The following is a 21336-nucleotide window of genomic DNA, read 5'->3' as shown; positions in this document are numbered from 1 at the left end:
TATTCATTCTGGTGATTTCTATCCTAATGACATTATGCAGGCGACATGGTGGTTGGAGCCTAAATTCACACAAAATACATGCTCCAAATGTAGAGTTTTTATTTATTTATTAAGTTTTTAAATAGCACCACCATATAAATTTGCGCTGTACAATTGGGACAGCAAGTAATGCTAAGATCCCCCCACGTGAGTACTTTATGTAGCTCCTTGGTCGACGAGTGTCCAATCTGACAACACACACGCGGTTAGTCCGAATATGACTGCAAATTATTCTCAGCATCGCTGTCATTTTCAGCTGTACTCTGTGATACTGGCACAACTTCCAGTATCAGCTGCAATATCACAGCATATGTGGCCAACATAATACACAGTACACTCTGTCCTCTAACCAGTTATAAAAAGATAATAAAACATGTGATGTGCTCTGTCTATCTTAGTCATCTAGCTAAATAGAGGCTCAACTGCATCAAATGGCATTATCACATTCTATTTACTGGGGAGCTTCAACTAAAACTTAAAATTGAGTTTTGCATGGATGCAGGAAATAAGTAAAAACTGACAGAATGCTATTCTTGTTTTCTAGACCCACCACTGTCTCCGACGGCTGTTAGCAGCCTGGAGTAGCACTCTGCGTCCCACACCGCCTGTTTAAAACAAACCTAAATGGTTTAACTAAAACCTTCTTCTGCAAACATCCAATTCAGGTGAACAGAAATTTTGCAGAGGGAGTACAGTGGCGTGTGGTATGACATGTCAAAAGTGATAATGTCGACTTTGACCTTGTCGACATTTATCCTATAAATAGTGATGACATATCAACATTTTAGAATGTCGACATATCATTCCTGGTGGCCTGGCGGCAGGGGTAAGTCCAGTGCGGCTACTGGATCCCAGTGGACATGTGACTGAGACTTTCAGGTCATAGCTGTGATCCTCCGAAGTTCGGGTCACTATTTCTCCTTTACCCCTAAATCCCTACCCCTCCATCTGGTGACTAACCCTAACCACCCTCCCCCGCACAGGCTAACTCTAAACCCCTCCCCAGCGTAGCCTAACCCTAACCGCCACCCGCAGCCTAACTCTAATATGGACATTCTGAGAATGTCGACATTTTGCCTGCTGACATTTTAACTATGTCAACATCATAACTGTCGGCATTATGAATGTTGACATTGTCATTGTCGACCTTTTGATATACATCCCATACACTGACACCCTCACAGTTTGTAAGGCTGCTCAGTAAGCATATAGAGGATTGCAGTGGGGAACCGTTACAGCCATTATAACACCCAGGTAAATATGCATGGTTTTCTAACAGTCTTTTTTTTTAATCTTAATGCATCTCTAGCCAGAGCTCTTTTAATTGTATTGGGGAGAATTATTTAAACCACCATGTAGCACATTTACGGATTATAAACCCCTTGTCAGTTGCATGTGCATAGCTTACAATTGGGATGTGTATATTTTATACAGATATTCTTCAAAATGGATAAAAATCAGATGGATCAAGTGCAATCCTGCAAAACTAGAACAGCATGATCACTAAAGCATTATACCAATGACATTTGCAGAGGAGTCCATGTCTACAATACGTGTGTTGTGCCATTGAATGCTTATCCATGTTTACATACTATACCTGACGCAAAGTGAACAACAGTAATCATCTGGTGGGGTACGTAACATTTTACACTAAGCCAGAGGTTCCCAAACTTTTTTGAATCACGGCGCCCTAGTGCATCAGCCTTGTTTTTATGGCACCCCAGGGTCAAAAGTTTGTTATTGAGAAATTCAGAAAAAATCTAGATAAGTAAATTGTCCTTATCTGTCATCCTTCGGCTCAGTTATGTGGTGGTGGACAGGTTTGCGCTTCTATTTGTCCACATATTTATATTACACTGACCATAAAGAATTTGATTTGGTGCTGTCCACCAACCTGAGGCACCCCTGCTATTATCCTGAGGCACCCCAGGGTGGCGCGGCGCAGTTTGGGAACCACTGCACTATGCCAATAATGTGTTACAGCTGGTCTTACATCTCCTGACTTCATTGTCTGCTACATGCCGCAAATTGTACACCTATGAATGAATGTACCTCTCTAATTACCCGGGGAAAGCCCTGATGTTGGCTGAGTATAAAGGTGTAAAACGTGGTAAAAATATCATCAGTAATGCCATCCAAATTGTTCAGGACCTTCAAAATAATCAATTATCGCTCAGACAGGTCTCCCAGGAATCATTAATGTGGCACCAGATGGTTATTTGAAAGACTGTCAGAATAGACTGCTAATGGGCAGGATATACCAAAATATCTGCTCTATTTACTGATAAACTTCAGCTCCAAGGTGTCCCACGGTTTAATGCAGCTCAGAAAAGACACCATTTGGTCTGGAAGTGAAATATCACTTTTTGTGCCAGCTTTCTTTTGGCTCCTTTTATAAGACAAATACATCAATAAAGAGATTCTTAAAAAGACTCAATTGAGGGCTGATTGACTGAAGGCTCTAGTCCCAAAGCTACACTAGATCATGGATGGATGACAAAAAGCTGTTAGCAAAACCAGATACAAATGAGTGATGAAAGCCATAAGCAGCAGACGATACAGCTTAACACTTGCGCACATTGGGGCTGATTCTGAGGTGGGAGTAAAGAAAAAAAAAAAAAAGCAAGTAACTGTATCTGGAACAAATCATGGTGCAATACAAGCGGAGCAAATACATTTTTTTTTTTTGAGTGCAGGGTAAATACTGTCTGCTTTGCATGTAACCCACAAATACAGGGCAGCTTTATTTTTACACTGCGAATTAGGTTTGATCTTGGACATGCCCCTTTTAAATGTAAATCTGTCTGCACCTTTTAAATCTGCCCCAACTGCCGTGAACATGGTTGTACTTTGCTCCCAACTCAGAATCAGCTCCTGCTACAACTGCCTCGGAAGACAGCAGGCTTGCCTACTCTCCCAATTTTAGCGTAAGGCTCCTGATTTTTAAATGAAGCCTCTGCTGCCCCACAAAGTGTTCATCAACTGCCAGTTTCTGAAATTTCGGACTGAGCATGCATGAATCCGGGAATGCCAGGGGAGGGGCCTGGACGGGGACGTCATGACGTCACGACGCGTGACGTCATGTTAAGTAAAGGCCAGCCACCGCGGGGTTGTGGGTAGCGGTGGCCGGCCCAGCCAGCAGTGCACATTTATACTGGTGGGAAGCTTGGCGGCATCAGCAGCGCTGGTGTCGGACATCAGCAGCAGTGGCGGCCTTTTCTCCCCCCATGGTGGCCTGACAAATGTAAGGAATTAAAGTGAAGTGAACTGCTCATATATAGTCCATGGTGGATAGTGCTGCTGGTGCTGAAATGTCACAGGCATTAACTGCACTCTGAGAGGGCGCTCACTGACAGCCTTCCATTACATGGCTGTCAGTGAGTGCCCTTTCAGAGTGCAGTTAATGCCTGTGACAGGATATATCAAAATAAGGGAGCTCTCAAAATACAGCTGCCTGTTTGAAAAACATATCAATCAAATATATAATACATTGTTGAATCTAGTATTTAAATCATCATCTGGGCACATAGGGTCTGATTCAGCAAGGGTCGCACAGGAGAGAACTGTGCGTATGCATGATTAGCATATACACGCATGCACCAAGTGCGTGCGAACGCAACATTGCGTTGCTTACTGAATCAGGCCCATAGAGCCATGTACTGTTATATAAGAATACAAATATATATTAACCAGAAAATTTCCTTAGACAAGGATTAGTGTTTGTAGAAAGGTGATCAAAGGGGGCAGCGTTTCCATGCCCTGCATACCTTCAGGCCCTGTAGTGGCCATCAGTTACATGCGGTGAGGTCAATGGCTGGGGAGGCACACTTGTATAAAAACATAGTTTTTATATCAAAACTATAGTGCATGACAGGGAGTATGAGGGTGTGGATCATTAGATCTACAATAAAAAGGTAGACAATGTTTAGGTAGACAATACCAGTTAGACAGGCAATAGGTCGACAGGGTCTGAAGGTCGACACACTAAAGGTCGAATGGTAATGTTCACAGGGACGGAAGGTTGACAGAGTCATTAGGTCGACACAAATGGTCGACACAGACATGCTCGACATGGTTTTTTTTGTAGCCCTAATCTTCACCCTAACCCTCCCGTTGGTGCCTAACCCTAACCCTCCCTCCTGGTGCCTGACCCTAACCGTTCCTTCTAGTGCCTAACCCTAAACCTCCGGTAAGTGCCTAAACCTAACCCTCCCTCCTGGTGCCTAACCCTAACTTTCGGAGTAAGTGCCTAACCCTAACCCTCCGGTAAGTGCCTAACCCTAACAAAAAAAAAAAGTGTTGACCATTTGTGTGTCGACGTAATGACCCTGTCGACCTTCAGACCCTGTCGACCTATTGCCTGTCTAACTTGTATTGTCTACCTTTTTACTGTAGACCTAATAACCGGTTACAGAGTATGACAGGGAAGGCTCCACCTTGTTAAGCAACACATGGTCAACATTATAGGCCTGGTCTTGTAGGAGAAAAAGAACAGGATAAGCTTACAGCATGTAAACGAGCAGTTCCCAATTTAATTTATAATTATAAATATAGGTATAGCAGGCCAGAAGGGTTAATTCAATTTGCTAAATAAAATACAGTATGCCAGATACTTTAAGCCAAGACATTAAGAGATGGCAAACATATGTAAGATTAATACAGACTAGTAAGTGCAGTGAATATTGACACGAACGCAGCTATCGCAAAAAAGTTATACAAAGAATGTATGATGATGCTCAATAACTTTTACAAGATGCCGCTCTTATGTTGGGAAAAACATTTCGAGGTAATCACACCACCCCATGACAATTTGCCGAAACAGTAATCCGTAAAAGTACTGTACAGTATGTCCACCAACTTGATAGAAAATTAGCTATATAATTAAAAATGAAACTATGAGAGTAGTTCAGAGTCTGCACATAGAGATCAGGTTTATTCATTTCATGACAAATCCAAAGACCCAAATGAATGATTCTGCGTATGGCAGATCGTAGCTGTTGTATGAAAATATCTGGGTCTGGTTTTAGGGACTTTCTATTTAAGTTTCCTATATTTATGACCTTTACAATGGTCTCCTATTTACATTTCAGATATGCTGACAGCAAAGTTTCTTCTTGCATTCTGAAATTATACTCAAAGTTAACAGAAATGTTGACAACACTTTGATCTACATCTCAAAGCTGACACTTTGATGTTAACTTCACAGGAAAAAAATGCTTTAATGTTGACATCGGTCCACCTGCTAAAGTTACAAATTAAATTATAGTTCAATAAAGTCCCTATTACATTATCATATATGCACATTTTTAACATTACACTGAGGATAAAAGTGTAAAGTTGTTATGAAACTAAATTTACTTGAAATTGTAGCAAAAATAACACAGTCTTAAAAATGCTGATATTCCACATTCTGCAACACAGTAACGGCAGTCTTTTACCTTTGCAGTAATAAAGGGAGAAATCCTTCAGAAGTCCTACAACCTCACAAGTTAGAGTCATATTCCATGCAAGAAAGTGAGTGTGTGTGTGTGTGTGTCCCAAATTAAAATGATCAATCATTCCCTTCTCCAATCCCCCATAGAGCAAGAACAAGAAATCTTTAAGAAGATCCTTTATGTTTATAAATTATATTTATCGAGTTTTTCAATAAAATTTACAAGCACAATATCAGATGATGCTTATATCAATGACCATCAAACATCAATAATGAGATAATATACAATTCAATGTGCAGCATATCTTTGTAAATATAACAAATAAACATACAAAATAAAAATAATAAAGACATGTTAGGATAAGACAAGGGAAGGGAGGATATAAAATGGAGAAGAAGAGCGTAGCCAATGAACAGAGATGTCCATGAATAAGGAATATATCAGGGGTCAGCATTGACATATAAAATAAATTACAAAGAACTGACATTAATACATTCATTCATCGGGGATCGGTATTTCAGATTCAGAAAGTAATTGTCTATACATATACCAAGTAGTAGCTTCAAATAAGTTAAAAATATGATTTTGTTGAGTCTGTGACACAGAGGGGAATTCAATTAGAGGCGAAAAGCCATCTCCGCCTGTTTTTTTGCGAAAAATTTGCCTAAAAAAAATTTACCAAATTCATTTCCAGGACAATTTCACCTAAGCGGAAACAATTCTCCAAAAAAGATTCTCCGATCAATAGCTGGTGAAAAGAAATGTAAAATCTTTATTTTGGGGTGCAAACATGGGGAAACAACTCAGACCCCTTGGGACAGCCCCCCGAAGGACAAATCTGACAAAAAACAGAAACAAAAACCTAAGAACACCCCAACAAAGACATGTCATTTTTGGGGTGAAAATTTAAAAAGTGGGGGGAATAAACATTAAAAGTATCGAAATAAACTTCTTGGCGGTTCCCAAGTATTGGTCAGGTGTTTTTGGGATTGCAGGTGCATGCAGCAGGGGGAGTTTTCATGTTTTTTAAAAGTTCACTTTAGAGACATAAAAATATGCTAGCATCCATTTTCAAGTACCCCAAATTTGACAGGATTACTTATTTTCAACAAAAAATACTGCTTTATGCCATTCTTCACCACTTTTACCTAGACGCTAATAGCAAGCAATTTGCACAACTTAAGTACGTTAAATAGTTTTATTAGGGCTATTAGTACACATCTATATTGATTCCCTATGTTAATATATGTTTTTCTGGGGTACAGACTGATTTCCCCAATTCTTTCAGTACTTTTCGCCTGTTCCGCATTCGCCAATTTCCGCTTTCGCCTGTTTTGCAATTGAATTAGGCGAAAAGCGGGGATGAGCACGGAATAAATTTGCCTCTGAAACAGGCGAATGAAGTGAAAAGTCGGACAGGCGAAAACTTTGCCTCTAATTGAATATGGCTCAAAGTATCAATATATGGCCCCTATTTCTTATAAAAACAAGAACATTTCTTTCAACGTCTGGGAGAGTGGACTGACAGTCCAAATACAGTGTGCGTAAAACTAAAGAACGCAAGTTGTCAAGTCTAGATGACTGTCACAAGCCGCTCATGCGAACGTCGGAGGACCAGTCGCTGAACTCCTCCTATCAACTGTCCGTCATCCCTACTCTGTTCAGGATTGGTTCCTGCGGCTATTTCCTCCTGATGCGAACGCTGCTCCAATGCCGGTGATATCGTTTCACGTGTTTCCGGTTTTGGCGCTGTCTCCTGTAATCCAGTCGACTACCCAGTCCTCCTGTCAGCTTTTGTTACCTGCCGTTTGTGTCATCTAGGCGGCATGGTCCGCATATCTACTACCTGCCGTTTCTGTCATCTAGGCGGCACGGTCCGCATATCCACGCTCTGCTGTTTGTGTCATCCAGGTGGCACAGACAGCACTCAGTGTCCAGTGTGCAGTTCTGCATCCAGCTGCTTGTGTCAACCCAGCGACACAGGCCGTAAATCCAGCATCCAAAGTACGCAATCCAGCGAACCACCGCTTGCGTCAACCAGGCGGCACAGGTCGCATCCAGCGTAGAAAGTATGCAATCCAGCGGATCACCGCCTGTGTCAACACAGGTCCGTCATCAGACCACCGCTGCCAAGGCTGCTGCATCTTGTTCTACAGCCCACAGGCCACAACCTGCCAAGGTTTAGCAGCCCACAAGGCTGCTGCACGGCCCAAAGACCGCATATTATATCACTGCCCTCGGGCCACGACTGGTCAAAGACTTACCAGCCCTCAAGGCTGCTACATAACCCAAAGACTACATCAACTTCTTCAGCCCTCGGGCCACAACTAGTCAAAGTATCAGACCTCAAGGCTGCTCCACAGCCGCAGCTAGCCAAGTGTTCCAGCCCTCAAGGCTGTTGCTGGACTCTCTCTCTAAAATATACCAGAATCCTAACAGTGATGACCTCTTAATCCAGTTTGTGAGAACCAGCTTTTTAGCCAGAGTAAGAAACACACATAAAAAAGGAACAAGCTTTTTATGCGAATGATGTAGGCCCCAAGCAGTAAAATTTGAATTCAACCTGGCACTTTGATCCATAGGTAAACGTAAGTGAAATGTAGTATTGATAAACCAGAGAATATAATACCAAAATCTTTTAATTTTGGGACACTGCCAACATTTGTGTAAAAAATAAAGCATTAGGGGCATGATACTTCAGACATGCACCTGTTTAAATGCATTTTAATGCAGTCAAAAATCGTTCGAGTTCAAATCGTTGGTCAAATCGTTCATCTGACAAATCTGACCGTGTGTATGCACCTTTAGAGGTGTTAACACGATAGCCTGCAAAGGAAGCATAAAATTGAATTGATGCCAATATTGTCGGAGTGGATCCTAAAGTGTCAGAAATAAATAATATCATGTCATCTGCAAATAACGCATTTTTAAGTTCTTGACCAGCTACTTGTATACCTTTAAATTGGGGAAGTTTACGCAAAGCTATGGCTAGTGGTATAATCGTGAGAGCGAAAAGGGGGATAGGAGACAACCCAGTCTTGTACCTCTTTGTAAAGAGATAGAGTCTGACAGGAAGCCATTGCAAATAATTCTAGAGCTGGATGAGCAATATAAAGTTTGGAGTAGACTAATTATACCTTCTGGAAAGCAAAATTAGATGGTCCCACGACACAAGGTCGAAGGCTTTCTCTACATCCAATGATAGAATAAACATAGGAATTAGGGAACCAGAAGACTTCAACCATTGAGCAGCAGAGAGCACCTTGCAAATGTTTTCCGTAGAGTGGCGACCTAAAATTAATCCTGTCTGATCAGTATGAACAACCGAGGGGAGCAAAAACTGCAATCTATCAGCAGTCATTTTTGTAAGTAATTTATAATCAAGAATTAAAAGTAGTATGGGTCTATATGAGCCCGGGAGTGATAGATCTTTACCTGGCTTAGGGAGTAAATGTATAATTGCCTCATGAAATTTCTGGGATCAGATGACCTTACACCAATGGAGGTCTCTGCATGTATGTACATAATATATTTATATGTATGGAAAATCTCATAAAAAAATATTACTAGGGCATCTATCAATCTAGGAGCAAGGATTTTGTAGTATTCCCCAGAGAAGCCATCTGGGCCACGGGATTTGAGATTTTGTAAGGATTATATTGCAACTTCCGCCTCCTTTGAAGAGGTAGGGGCAAACACGCTAGCTGCAGTATCAGCGTCTAATTTAGGTAAAATATTATTTGACCAAAAGTCAGATTTAGGGCCGTATTCAATTAGAAGTGAAAAGCCGGAATCCACAAAAGTATCGCCAATTGCGTCTTTTCGCCAGCCGTAAACTTATCTCCGTATTCAATTTCATCTGCTTTTCTCGTACGCGAAAACACAATGCAATGTAATAGGCAAAAAGATTCGCCTATGACTAGGTGGAGAAAAAAAGTGCAAAATCGCTATTTAGGGGTGCAAAGGTGGGGAAGCCACTCAGCACCCTTAGGACAGCCCCCCAAAGGATAACTGCGTCAAAAAAAATTTAAAAGTGAGGTACACCCCAAAAAAGCACTTTGAAAAAGGGGACAAAAAAGTGCAAAGTGGGGGTACAAACTTTTAAAGTAGCGAAATAGAGTTTTGGGGGGTCTGCAAGTATGAGCAAGGTGTTTTTTTGATTACAGATGCTTGCTTGAGGTGCTTTTAAGTTTTTTTTTAAACTTCACTTTAGCGACTTTAAACCATGCTTGCACCCATTTTCAAGTACCCCAAATTTGACAGGACTACTTATTTCACCATAAAAAACTGTTTAATGCTATTCTTCAGCAGTTGTGTAAAAGCGCTAAATAGAGACAATTGACACAACTTAAGTACCCCAAATTGCTTTATTAGGGCTATTCAGGGGCATGTACATTGATCCCAAATGTTAGTGCATCTTTTAGGGGGTGTCAGGCTGATTTCCACAATTTTCGCCTGCTTTGCATTCACCGGGTTGCGTTTTCGAGTGTTTTGGAATTGAATACGGCGAATAGCGGGGTCGCTCACGAACAGTTATTGCAGCTAAAATGCACAATGTCAGCGAAAAGTGCAGCATATGAAAAAGTATCGCGGGTGCAAAACTAATTCAATACGGGCCTTAGAGCGCTCATGGCAAAGTGGATGGTGTCGCGAAAAGACGGATTTTGCGTCCGCATGAGCATAACTGCGCCGAATGCAAATGGTATAAACATGTAACTTGTTGTTGTTTTTTTTCTCTTTAACTTGGTATGAAATGTTATCTGTGTTTAGAAAATGACAAGCCCTTTGAACATAGGTTGAAAGAGAGGTTATAGGAAGTTTGTGTTCCTGCCCAGCCATAAATGTCCAATGGCACTGCTGTTTACATTGTATGTACAATCTATCTATTCTCTGTAGGAGAAATGCTTTTCAAAATGTATAACTGAGAGTTAATGGACTGCCTAGTAGTGTTTACTTATTGCCCTAGGCTCAGGGTACAAGTTGTTGAGGTGAAGCGGGGATCAAAGAGTGGAGTCTGGATATAAACCCACAGGGGGTCAGGCTTACATGACAACGAGAGACAGACTGACCAGCAAGGTGTCAAATCTCTCGCCTAAGCTATGAGCTTCAAACAAGCTAGGGAGTGAGCAGTGACCTAACCCTTGCTCTGGTGACCAAGAAACCCTGTGTTACAGTCAGGCTCCTGAGGTGTATGCTTTATTACTTAAGCCGTGTGCACATTTATTCACCTAAGCCCACTTCTCAAACTTCAGAGAGGGCTGAAAGGTAATTAAAATAACCCCTGCCCAGATGACAGAGAGACCCGAAAGATCCAGCCAGCTGGACAACCCTCTCTGAGCTGGCAAATGTTAAAATCACCTCAGGGAGGGGGTCGGGGTGTGCCTGAAAGGAAGATAAATATGTGATTCACCTATAGTTTGTTGTTCATTTCTGAGGGGCTATCGTGTGGTACAGATTGAATCAGAGTTCGTCACTAGGGACTGCTTCGTCCTCCAAATCACTTAAGACAACGGTGTGGTTTGTTTCTTCCCATCTATTTTATTTCTGAATTTGTGAGCAAATTATGTGCAACCTTTTATTTAATATTATTATAATCTTGTAACTTTTTGCAACTAAGCTTTCAAAGCATTCCTTGAATTAAAACATCTAGTTCTGGAACTGTGTTTTTATGACCCAAGGCCTAAACTTGGCCCACGTTACCTATTTTTCTAAGTGTTGATAAGTGTGTATGCAGGTGAGAGCAAAAGCTCTCCTTATGCTGAAGCATTAAAGTTACTTTAACTGATGGCAGCTATCAGGTTTATTTAACCACGCGTGATGAGTTAACTTGTAAAAGTCACAGGCGGCGATTCTCAGATTGGCGTATCTGGAGAGATCGGCCGGAGGTCCGTGACAGATGGGAATAAATTCTGGTATAAAATTGTGACATAACAGCTGCTATGTCTTTATTAGATACAGTTATTGTATTATCAGGGCGTTTCAACCTATGTATAAGGAAGGGAGAAGAAGAGCCTATCAAAAGGTTATAAAGAAGACGTCCTGATTTGTTTCCAAATTTGTAAATGTCTATCGCTCAGAGAAGACATAAGAGCATCAAATTTAATTTTTGCTTCATTATATAAAGGTCTTTGTACTCGGAGAAGGGGACTGCTTAAATTCCTGGTAGGCCTCCGTAAGCTGCATCTGTAGTTGTTTAAAAGAAGCGGAAAACTTTTTTTTTTGGTGGGAAACGTATTCAATAATGCGGCCTCTAATCACAGCCTTTGAGGCCTGCCAGCAGTTCAGTGCGTCATCCTGAAGGGATTGTAAATTATCAAGCCTATACTCTTCCCACAAAGTTTAAAGTTTACTACAAAATCCTAGATGCCAAATTAGTAGGGAAGGGCCAACACTTAAATGAACCCGCATCCAGCACGGTGGAAAATGAAGCCCACACTAATGAGTAGTCCGACAAAAACATAGGTTCAATGTTAGCATCAATAACATTTGAAATAATTGAATCAGACATCATTAGAAAATCAAGTCTAGATAAAGTCCCGTGAGCGGCAGAGACACATGCAAAATCTATATCAGTTGGGTGAAGAGCCCTCCATACATCAGTGAAGAAGATCCTTTATTATGACACCTTTCAAACAGGAGCACAATAGAAAAATAGCTAAACCTACCTAAAATATATGAAAGTATTCGGTATGATTTACCACTGGGATTCATGGTTCAAATCCCGGGGGCAGCCCGACAGACGAAGAAATCCTGATCGTCCTAAAGGTTAGTATAAACTAACCTAATTCTACCCCCTAACCCTCCTTTAGGGTGCCTAACCCTAACCCCCCCCCCGTGCCTAAACCTAATCCCCCCCTCTAAGTGCCTAAACCTAACCCCCCCTTCCCCGCCGCCTAAACATAAGTCCCCCGGGGGGGTTGCCTAACCCCAACCTCCCGGGGGGGGGGTGCCTAACCCTACGTCCCCTCTGGAATCCCTAAACCTAATCTTCCCCCCCACCCGCGGCTGTCCGTGCCAGCGCCCGGCATCCCTTCTACCGGTAAAATTACAGGCGTCTAGATATAGACGCTTGTCATTTAACCCTCGCCAGGATTAAGCAGTCGGGAAGCCATCGGTCGGCATTGTGTCCGCCGGCTTCCTGAACGTATACCATATGAACACCCCATCGATCAATCACACTGTGGCATGGATGCAATGTTCATATACTTCACTGACATCCACATTACTAAAGCTGTTATGGTCCTATGCCAGTGACCTCACTGTTCAAACTCAAACCCCAAGGTGTTTAAAATCTGTGATCACAAGTTAGGAGTATTCAAATGCAAATAGCACTAAAGTTTGAGACAGCATTATTTGAATGATACTTTACTTTCTGATGCAAATGCTGATTGCTTACTCAGCCACTTCTGTAGGATGTCAGTAGGAATCAGAAGTATTTACAGCGATGTTGCGTTGAGTTCTCCCAAACTACAGGTGTTCCTGTAATATGACCGTAACATATTTGCTTGTTGGTTAGAAGTGATTTGGCTAAGTACTTTTTACAGGGGATGTAGTCAGGAAGCCGGCGGTCGAAATGCCGACGGACGGCTTCCCGACAGTGAAAGCCTGGCATGGGACTAACGATAGGCGTCTAAATACCGACGCCTATCATTAGCCCCATGCCGAAATCCCGACACCCCGAACGTAGATAGGCCGGGCTTTCGGTAGCTGTTAGCTGCAGGGGGGAGGGTTAGGTTTAGGGACTCCTGGGAGGACTTAGGGTTAGGCAACCCCCTGGGAGGGTTAGGCATGGGGAAGGGGGGGTTAGTGTCAGGCACCCCCGGGGGGAGGTTAGGCACCCCCCTGGGAGGGTTAGGGTGCAAGGAGGGGGGGTTAGGTTTAGGCACCCCTGGGGGGAGGTTAGGCTTAGGCACTGGGGGGGAAGGTTAGGAATAGGCACCACTAAGGGAGGGTTATGGGGGGGAGGGGTAGGGATAGGGATAATACTTTCCCTGTCGGGATCTCCATCTGCCGGCCTTCCGGCGTCGGTATTTCATCCACTGGTCTTACGTCCAGCGGTATAACATACCGATTCCCTTTTACACATAATGTGTGTATTGTTTATGTTATATTTATTAGAAATGTCTCATTCACATTCTGTGCTTCAAATATTCTGACAATGTCACCAAAAATGAAGGCACAACTTTCATAATGTGTTATTGTTATGTATTAAAAATCAATTATATTTAATTTACCTTACTATACCTAATTTACATTCAGTATTATATTCTTACCATTGTTCAGTAAAATATATCAATTTATGATGAGTTACTAAATGCAACATCACTTCCCAACTTACTGGCTTTTATCACATATTTTAGATTGTAGCTTTTGCTCTCGAAATCTGAAAGATTGTTGTAATCAACCTCAATACAACATCAATACAATGCACAGACCATGTTTTACACAATACAGTAATTACATAGAATACAATAAAACAGTTACGCCTACCTTAAATGAAAAATGGACAGCGTTGTCTATTCTTGTGCAGAGAAGCCCTCTTTTCGGCAAATTTAGCTTGTTATTGTTTGTCATGCACTGCTAGCGGGGAACTTAAGAGTTGCACCTCCATATAACATTAACCTGCTACTCCAATCCTTTTCACTTGCACATTCCGTTCTTAATCTGTGTCTACCTGCAAAGTGATGACATCACAAACAAATGATTCCAGTTCTGTCACAGTAACTGTGGAAAGTAATTACATCATGTGCATTCTTTCACTTGATACAAAATGATTTGCTGGACCAAAAAGGTGGTATGTGAACAATTGCTGAGCCTTGTAATCATGTCACACTCCCAATATTTCAACGAATACCCTTGCTAAATACTGTACATTAGCATTAAACATAATGCTGTATATTTATAAAGTAGTGGTGCCCAAATGAGGTTGTGAAAAAACTGTCAAAGACCAAAAAGTTTATAAGAATGTGACATTTAATCAGCTTTGGTACACTTCACATAGGTAACTATATAAAGAAGGATGAGTTGCCAACTGTAATCAATCATATTTTCATATTGTAAGTTTAAAAAAATAAAAACAAAATGTTTGCTTGCTATCACAAATATATTTGCCATAATTTTGTTCTCCAACAATTTCATAAAATAGGAAGAACATATTTTCAGTTAACTCAAAGAACAAAAAACAAAACACAACCAAAACGCTAAAAAGAAAAATGCGAGTTGTTAATTTTTTTTTAAATACACTCCGTTATCAACAGTTCAATGAAACTGCAAGGAAAAAAGATCAGAGTAATAAGAGAAAATATCAGAAATAGGGCACTATTTTATTTTTAATAGATCTGCATATGAATTACAATTTATTATTTAAATATTCCAGTTAACAGAAAAGTTACAGCAACTGTCATAATATAATTTAATGATACGTAAACATATTTAAAATGCAGAGGTTGTTCTTTGGTAGCCAATGTGGATAAATCATGGAAAAAGTAGACTTGAAATACGTGAACTGAGTGACTGTCATTTATCAGCTTTATCTCATTTCACCAAACCATTGCCATTAATCACAAATGCTGAGACAGAGTGAGTAATGAATGTCTCTCTCAACATAAAGATGGATAGGTTATTGCAAACTGTGCAAGTTGTTTAGCTACGCATTATACAGGGGAACCAGCAAATGCATTTACTGAGTGAGGTTAACATTATACAAATAGCACTTCAAGGGGTTCTTTGGCAAACAAAACGAATATACTGCTTTTAGAATGTAAGCTCTTACGAGCAGGGCCCTCTACCCTCTTGTGCTTCTCCCTACTTTAGTTTCATCTACTTCTTACTCACCACTAGGGCACCTAACACTTGGTTGCTTATGCTCTATTGCTTATCTGGGTGTTATGGTCACTAATGTAGCAATATATATTATCCATGTCCTGGTCCTGTAGTGTATTATTCTCTAAGTCGCTTGTCTACAACTTGTTTATGTACTTTGTAAGGCGCTGCGGAACACTTGTGGCGCCATATAAATAAATGATAATAATATTAATACTAACCACCTACCCACTTACAGGTATGCCTTCATAACGCCTCGCTTCATAAACAAATTTCCAGTCAGGTTCGCCAATCACAACCCTATGAGCACCAGGATTGACACAGGCTTGCTCTCTGTACAGTAGGTGAGGGTGGGTGGGTGTGCGGGACCTGGTATAGGCAGCCATTGTTCACTTGTCTTTGACAAAGGTGGCACAGAAAGACTGTTAGGGATTGGGGGAATGTGCAGGTGGGCAGAGAGGCAAAAGGTAGCAATAAGGCACCACGACTTAGAACACAGGATAGTCTTCAAAGTTTTTAAGATGGACACTGACAGACACTTTGTGGAACCATATACATAAAACTTAAGAATTTATAGTTGAGGAATTTGGCTTTGAAGTAAGATTTCCTCCACTGTTGCTTAGCAGTGCAGGGTCATTTTACAGATTGGTTTGGTGTCGCATATATATGGATGGATCATTGAAGACAAATCATGGCAGGACAGGGTAGTTTTAGGAAAATGTTGTCATTTTAGGGAAGATGAAGAGTATGGTTGGAAATAAGTGATCCAAGCAGTTAAGTTGTTAAGGAATTGGGAAAATGGTCCTGGAGGGCTATGAATGACAGCAACACAAAAGATAGAGCATAGTAAATAGATGGATGGTGTAAACATCAAACATCAAAGACAGAGCAGCAAAGGAAAGGTTCCTGGTGAAGAAAGTTGGGTGCCTACTCCACAACCTTGTCGGCCTCTGAGTCTTGGAGTTTGCTGAGGGAGAGGCCCCTTTGGCATAAGCTGCAGATCATGTGATGTCAGATCAGTTAGGCCAGGTTTTTGTTAAGGCACGGAGGTTGAGTGATATTGAAATGTATTATAGCAGTGTTTGAGTTGTTACAGAGAGGTTTCGCATTCCAGAGTCCATAAAAATGAAATGTAAATATGATTTGGAGGAATTGGAAGTACAAGGTGGACGGAAAGTTTTGGTTTGGAACGGGGAATGAGAGCAGATAGTGGGGACTACACAAAGCCCAGGGATGGGTGAGATGTCGCCAGCTGCAAAGAGAAGGAGCAGAGCAGGATAAAGGACATATAAGGCTGCTTTGAGGGTTTGCTGTTGCTCGTGTATGTTGTGAGTGAAGTGGGTGCAGGAAACAAAACAGCGCAGACAAACAAGGAAATAGTGAAAAGGAAAATATGGGAGAATAGGAGAAATAGGATGCTGAAAAAGGAAGAGGATTTTGGGGAAAGGTGTGGTGAAAGCAAGTAGGAGAAAGAGGGGAGGTATATTAGGTGGTTACATGTTGGAGTATGTATTAAGATAATGGGAAGGAACGGGTGATCCAGGTAGTGCACACCAGCCTAAGTAATGGAGTAGGCACTTTACAGCTTGGTCCACTGTCCAGGACGCTGAATGCTGAACTCAGTGATGCTACAGCAATGACAGATGAGATCAGTGGATCAGCACAGGATATTGGTGGTAGTCTAATAGTTCAATAAAACAATAAATGTTTTTTGTGTGATGACACTGTGTCACTTACCAACCGTTTCCACAAATTGTTATGCTTTATATTTTCAAGAATATGATATGTGGGAAAATATGGCAGGTAGGACAGAGAGCTGAATTTAAGTGCAGCTATCTGTAGCTGCCGGCCGCATGCCTCCAAGTGTGCATACTGCATGCCTATGGCATGAGGAAGAAGTACGGCTTTGAAACACGTTGAAGGACGCTAACATGGCTCAGCTATCCTATGCACAGTACAGGGGGAAAGATAACAAAGACGCCAAAGCCACTGTCTAAATGCCCCAAATCTGCACCAATTTAAATGCATAGATCTAATAATTTATTATATAAATCTAACATACATTTGATTTATTGTGGGCATTTCTGATATCTCTCCAAGCGGTAAAACTATTTCTTTGACGGAGTATATTCCCCATGATTTGTTCTCCTTTAATTGGAAAAAAAACTAAAACGATTAAATAATTTAGAACAATCTCCACTTGCCCACTAGGATTTGTTACCAAACAATAGTGAAGTATCCAATGATTTGAACTATATTAAAATCAAATAGTAGCGCCTGTCCCATTATATACCACAGTAACAAACAAAAACGAAGATAGCTGACATATATTTTTAAAGTACTGAACATATACCTGAAATAGTGTGCACACTCAATTATATGGAAATATGTGAACTGTAGTGCTAGTCATACTTGAGTAAACTGGAATTAATTATATTATGATTATATACAGTACATGGCTCTATCTCTGTGCTGCATTAATTCTACTACCGTACAACCATAAGTATAACATGAACTATTTCAATCAGTTTTGGAACTTTAAAACTCCCACACACTGTATTACTATACTGTGTGTGACAAATTCTCTTTGTGAAAACCTATTACTTTTTACTTTTGTAGTTTTACATATCCGGTAAGATTTATCAAATGCCAGTTTTTTAGAGTGGATTTATTATTTGTCAGTTTAGGGAATTAAGGGGTATATGTACTATGTACTAAATAGGTTTATGCATCATGCCACTAGTTATTATTTCTAAATTTAGAGAACAAAAATATTTAATAATCATGTTTCTGGGGGAAATTTTTTTAATGAATATATTATAGGGGAGTGCAAATGACTATTTTATTATCAAAATAATGTTATATTTTATATTTACATTATATCAGGGATGCATTATAATTTCTAAATTAAAGAAAGGGGGCAATATTATTGAAGTGCTAATTGGGGGTCACACTAATTATTTAATGTTGAGGGCACCGATTATACTGCAGACTTGAGCATGCTGGCCCTTTTAGGATCAAAAGTGTGTAGTATACAGTAATGGTGCTCCCACAATTAATTAATTGTAGTTTTCAATATGAGCAACCTTGCTGGCCAGAGGCACATCAGATGACTATTTTTTCTTCATAGTTAAATTGTCATTTAATAAATCTGATGTCGCGTGGTCAAAACAGAAAGCAACCAGGATACAGCGATTTGTGGTGTCTTCTTTAAAAAAATCAAAGTGATTTTTGGGCGGTTTTGCCATTGATAAGCCCAAAGGTTTCAAAACTACCCAAACACTCACTGAAAATGATTTGAACAAATATTTGCTTGATAAATTGCCCCATCACCTTTCAATTTAATTATTTTTAGGACCATATCCACTTATCACATCAACTGCTCTTAAAGAGTCAGCCACATGTGTGGCTCATGTTCCGTACAGCTGCAGCATCCTGCTTACTGCTTTGTGCTAGTGTGAGTATTCACCCCTATTTGCTGATTATACGTGCGCCTGCATGTGGAAGGCCGGCCCGCACACTGTCTTTCCATATGCAGCTTTCATAATTAGTTTTGGGACGTACACCTATTCCATGATGAGTGCAAAAGATCAGTCTTAAAACAGGCGTCCCATCCACACGCTACGAAGGTGCTCATGACACCCCAGGGAGACAGATTAGTTTCATGGGATTGCGTGGTCGCCGCTCCCAGTTACAGACCAGAAACACCCATTTCATGGATAGGTGAGTCAATGGACAGATCAACCCTCCTGAGCAGTTTGCAGATATAGGGGGTCATTCAGACCCACTCGCAAGCGGCAGTACGCTCGCAAGTGGGTCGATGGTCCCCACTGCGCATGCGCACGACGGAGGGAGCTCCGTCGTGCGCATGCGCGAGACCCGGACTGCGACAGCCAAGCTGTCACTCCGGGTCTCGCACCAAAGGGGGCGTGCTGTCGATGGTGACTGACAGCTCGCCCCCTTTGGTGGGCGTGCCGGGGGCGTGCCAGCCAGACGGAGGCGTTCCCATGGGAACGCCTACCGTCTGAAGCCGGCCCCACTGACATCACTAGTGATGTCAGTGGGAGTGATTTTGGCTCTGATAGAGCCAAAATCACTCCAGGGCTTGTGGCTGGGAAACCCAACCGCAGGGTTTCCGTTGCAAGTCAGATGGTCGCGATGGTCAAGACCATTGCGACCATCTTTTTGGACGCTCGTATATGCTGTGGGTGGTCACCCACAGCTATACGAGCGTCCAGGAGGACGCTCCATTTTAATGGAGGAAGGCCCTGATTCAGAGCGAGCGCTGTGGTCAGAACGAGCGGCTCTGAATCAGGGCCATAGAGAGATCCTTATTTGTACTTGCGCGTGACTCAGCATCAGGCCCAAATTGTCCATGTGTGTAGATGCTAGTTGTGATACTACAAATCCATTATGCTATGCAGGGTTTCCTAATCTCCATCCTCAAGGCACCCCAACAGTCTAGGATTTAAGGATATCCATGTTTGTGCACAGATGGTATAATTGCTTAAGCATGGATATCATTAAAACCTGGACTGTTAGGATGCCTTGAATACTGAGTTTTGGAGCCACTGCACTATTGCATTTATTAATTGTAAACTATTATGTTGCAATTCATCTTCTTGCCATGACAAAGCTAAATACTGTACTCTAGATAATTGTCATCTGATCTACTCAATGTTAATGAACCCAGTACTGTGACACTTAGGGGGGTATCCAATTAGCTCCGGTAAATTACCGTGGTTAATTACCTTGCCCGGGGCTATCCAATTAGCCCAAAGTCAGCCTGATGCAGACACTTATTGTGGGGGGGGGGGTTTCGGGACCTGATGTGTCCTGAAAAAGAAATCACGATAATTGCAGTTCTTTCCACCTATAAAAAAAAGGTTGAAACACATAGGTCTGCGAGCTTATCGCGGCACCTATGTGTTTTTCGGGAGAACTATCCTATTATTTGGACCAAAATAATAGGATAAGGTGAAAAAAACATTGGGGATAATCGGCGAAAAATCCCCATTTTTCTCCGATTGCGGGGGTCAATTAGCGCCCGAACAATGTTCGGGTCTAAATGGATACCGCTCTATGGTGGCAGCAGTAAGATTGTAACAGGATAAAATAAAGCTTTTTTGTGCTGCTAGGGAGGAAGTGGTGTCTGAAGAGGAACCGTTAACAGAGAACTAGCAGGTATGATATAAACACAATGTAACTGCAATTATGGAAGAGACATTGCAAGAAGTGCGGAAAGGGAAAGCATTTACCAAAAGGGAATACTTAAGACAATTCTGTTCACTTTTACAATTATATTTTTATTGGATTTCACTAGGATGAAAATTTTGGGCAACATCAGATTATCAGTGGTGTCTTCGTTCAACCAGAATGTACGCTCCCCTGCAATAAGGTTATTTATTTGCCACAAATATATATAATATATAACTCTTAATCTGCGCCACTGGTTGTTTCTTGGTTATAGTGTATACATAAGGGAACATGTTTTATTTTGTACAATAAAGTAGCGACGTTGTTTATTTATATGTATATTTACCTCTCTGGTTTAACAAAAAGAAAAAAAAAATGTTCGTTTAGGGATGTTCTACTCTACTTATTCAGACTTTTATGCACAGAAACGAGAGACAAGTTTAACTAATTAACACATCGTGTTACTGAGTAAGATGCATCAATTTTCTCAGAGATGACTCCCTTATGTATCCACAGAGGCAGCTAACAAACTACATATCTACAGGATTACTATGAGAAGTAATGCAATATTTGAGTTTGTGCAAAACATTAATTTTTAATAAGGCCATTTGTAAATGCTACAATAGTGTCTTAATAAACAGCATGTGCTTCCAGCAGTTCCAGATATTTTAGAAAAAGGTAGAGAGTGAGCAGCATTATGGTGCGTACACACGGAGCGATAAAACTGAACGATATGAACGATATCGTTCATATCGTTCATTTTCATGTACTTACCAACCTGTGAACGACCAACGATGTGCGTTCCCGCATGGACGATAAAGAGATCTTTCATCGTCCGTACATA

The 21336-nt window shown here is 41.2% G+C and overlaps 1 protein-coding gene across 2 annotated transcripts in view; it reads right to left on the bottom strand.

Moving 5' to 3' along the window:
* The window catches only part of RARB (retinoic acid receptor beta), a 941440-nt gene that overhangs the window by 717563 nt on the left and 202541 nt on the right, over positions 1 to 21336 (bottom strand). For both annotated transcript variants that reach the window (XM_088462736.1, XM_088462739.1), the window contains exon 2: positions 13965 to 14148. The gene's annotated coding sequence lies outside the window, so the exon portion shown is untranslated. The remainder of the gene's footprint in view (positions 1 to 13964; positions 14149 to 21336) is intronic.

The sequence above is a fragment of the Taudactylus pleione genome, unplaced genomic scaffold (genome assembly GCF_031769625.1).
Source record: "Taudactylus pleione unplaced genomic scaffold, aTauple2 ptg000053l, whole genome shotgun sequence".
Taxonomy (NCBI): domain Eukaryota; kingdom Metazoa; phylum Chordata; class Amphibia; order Anura; family Myobatrachidae; genus Taudactylus; species Taudactylus pleione.
This window is presented reverse-complemented; position numbering and strand designations above follow the sequence as displayed.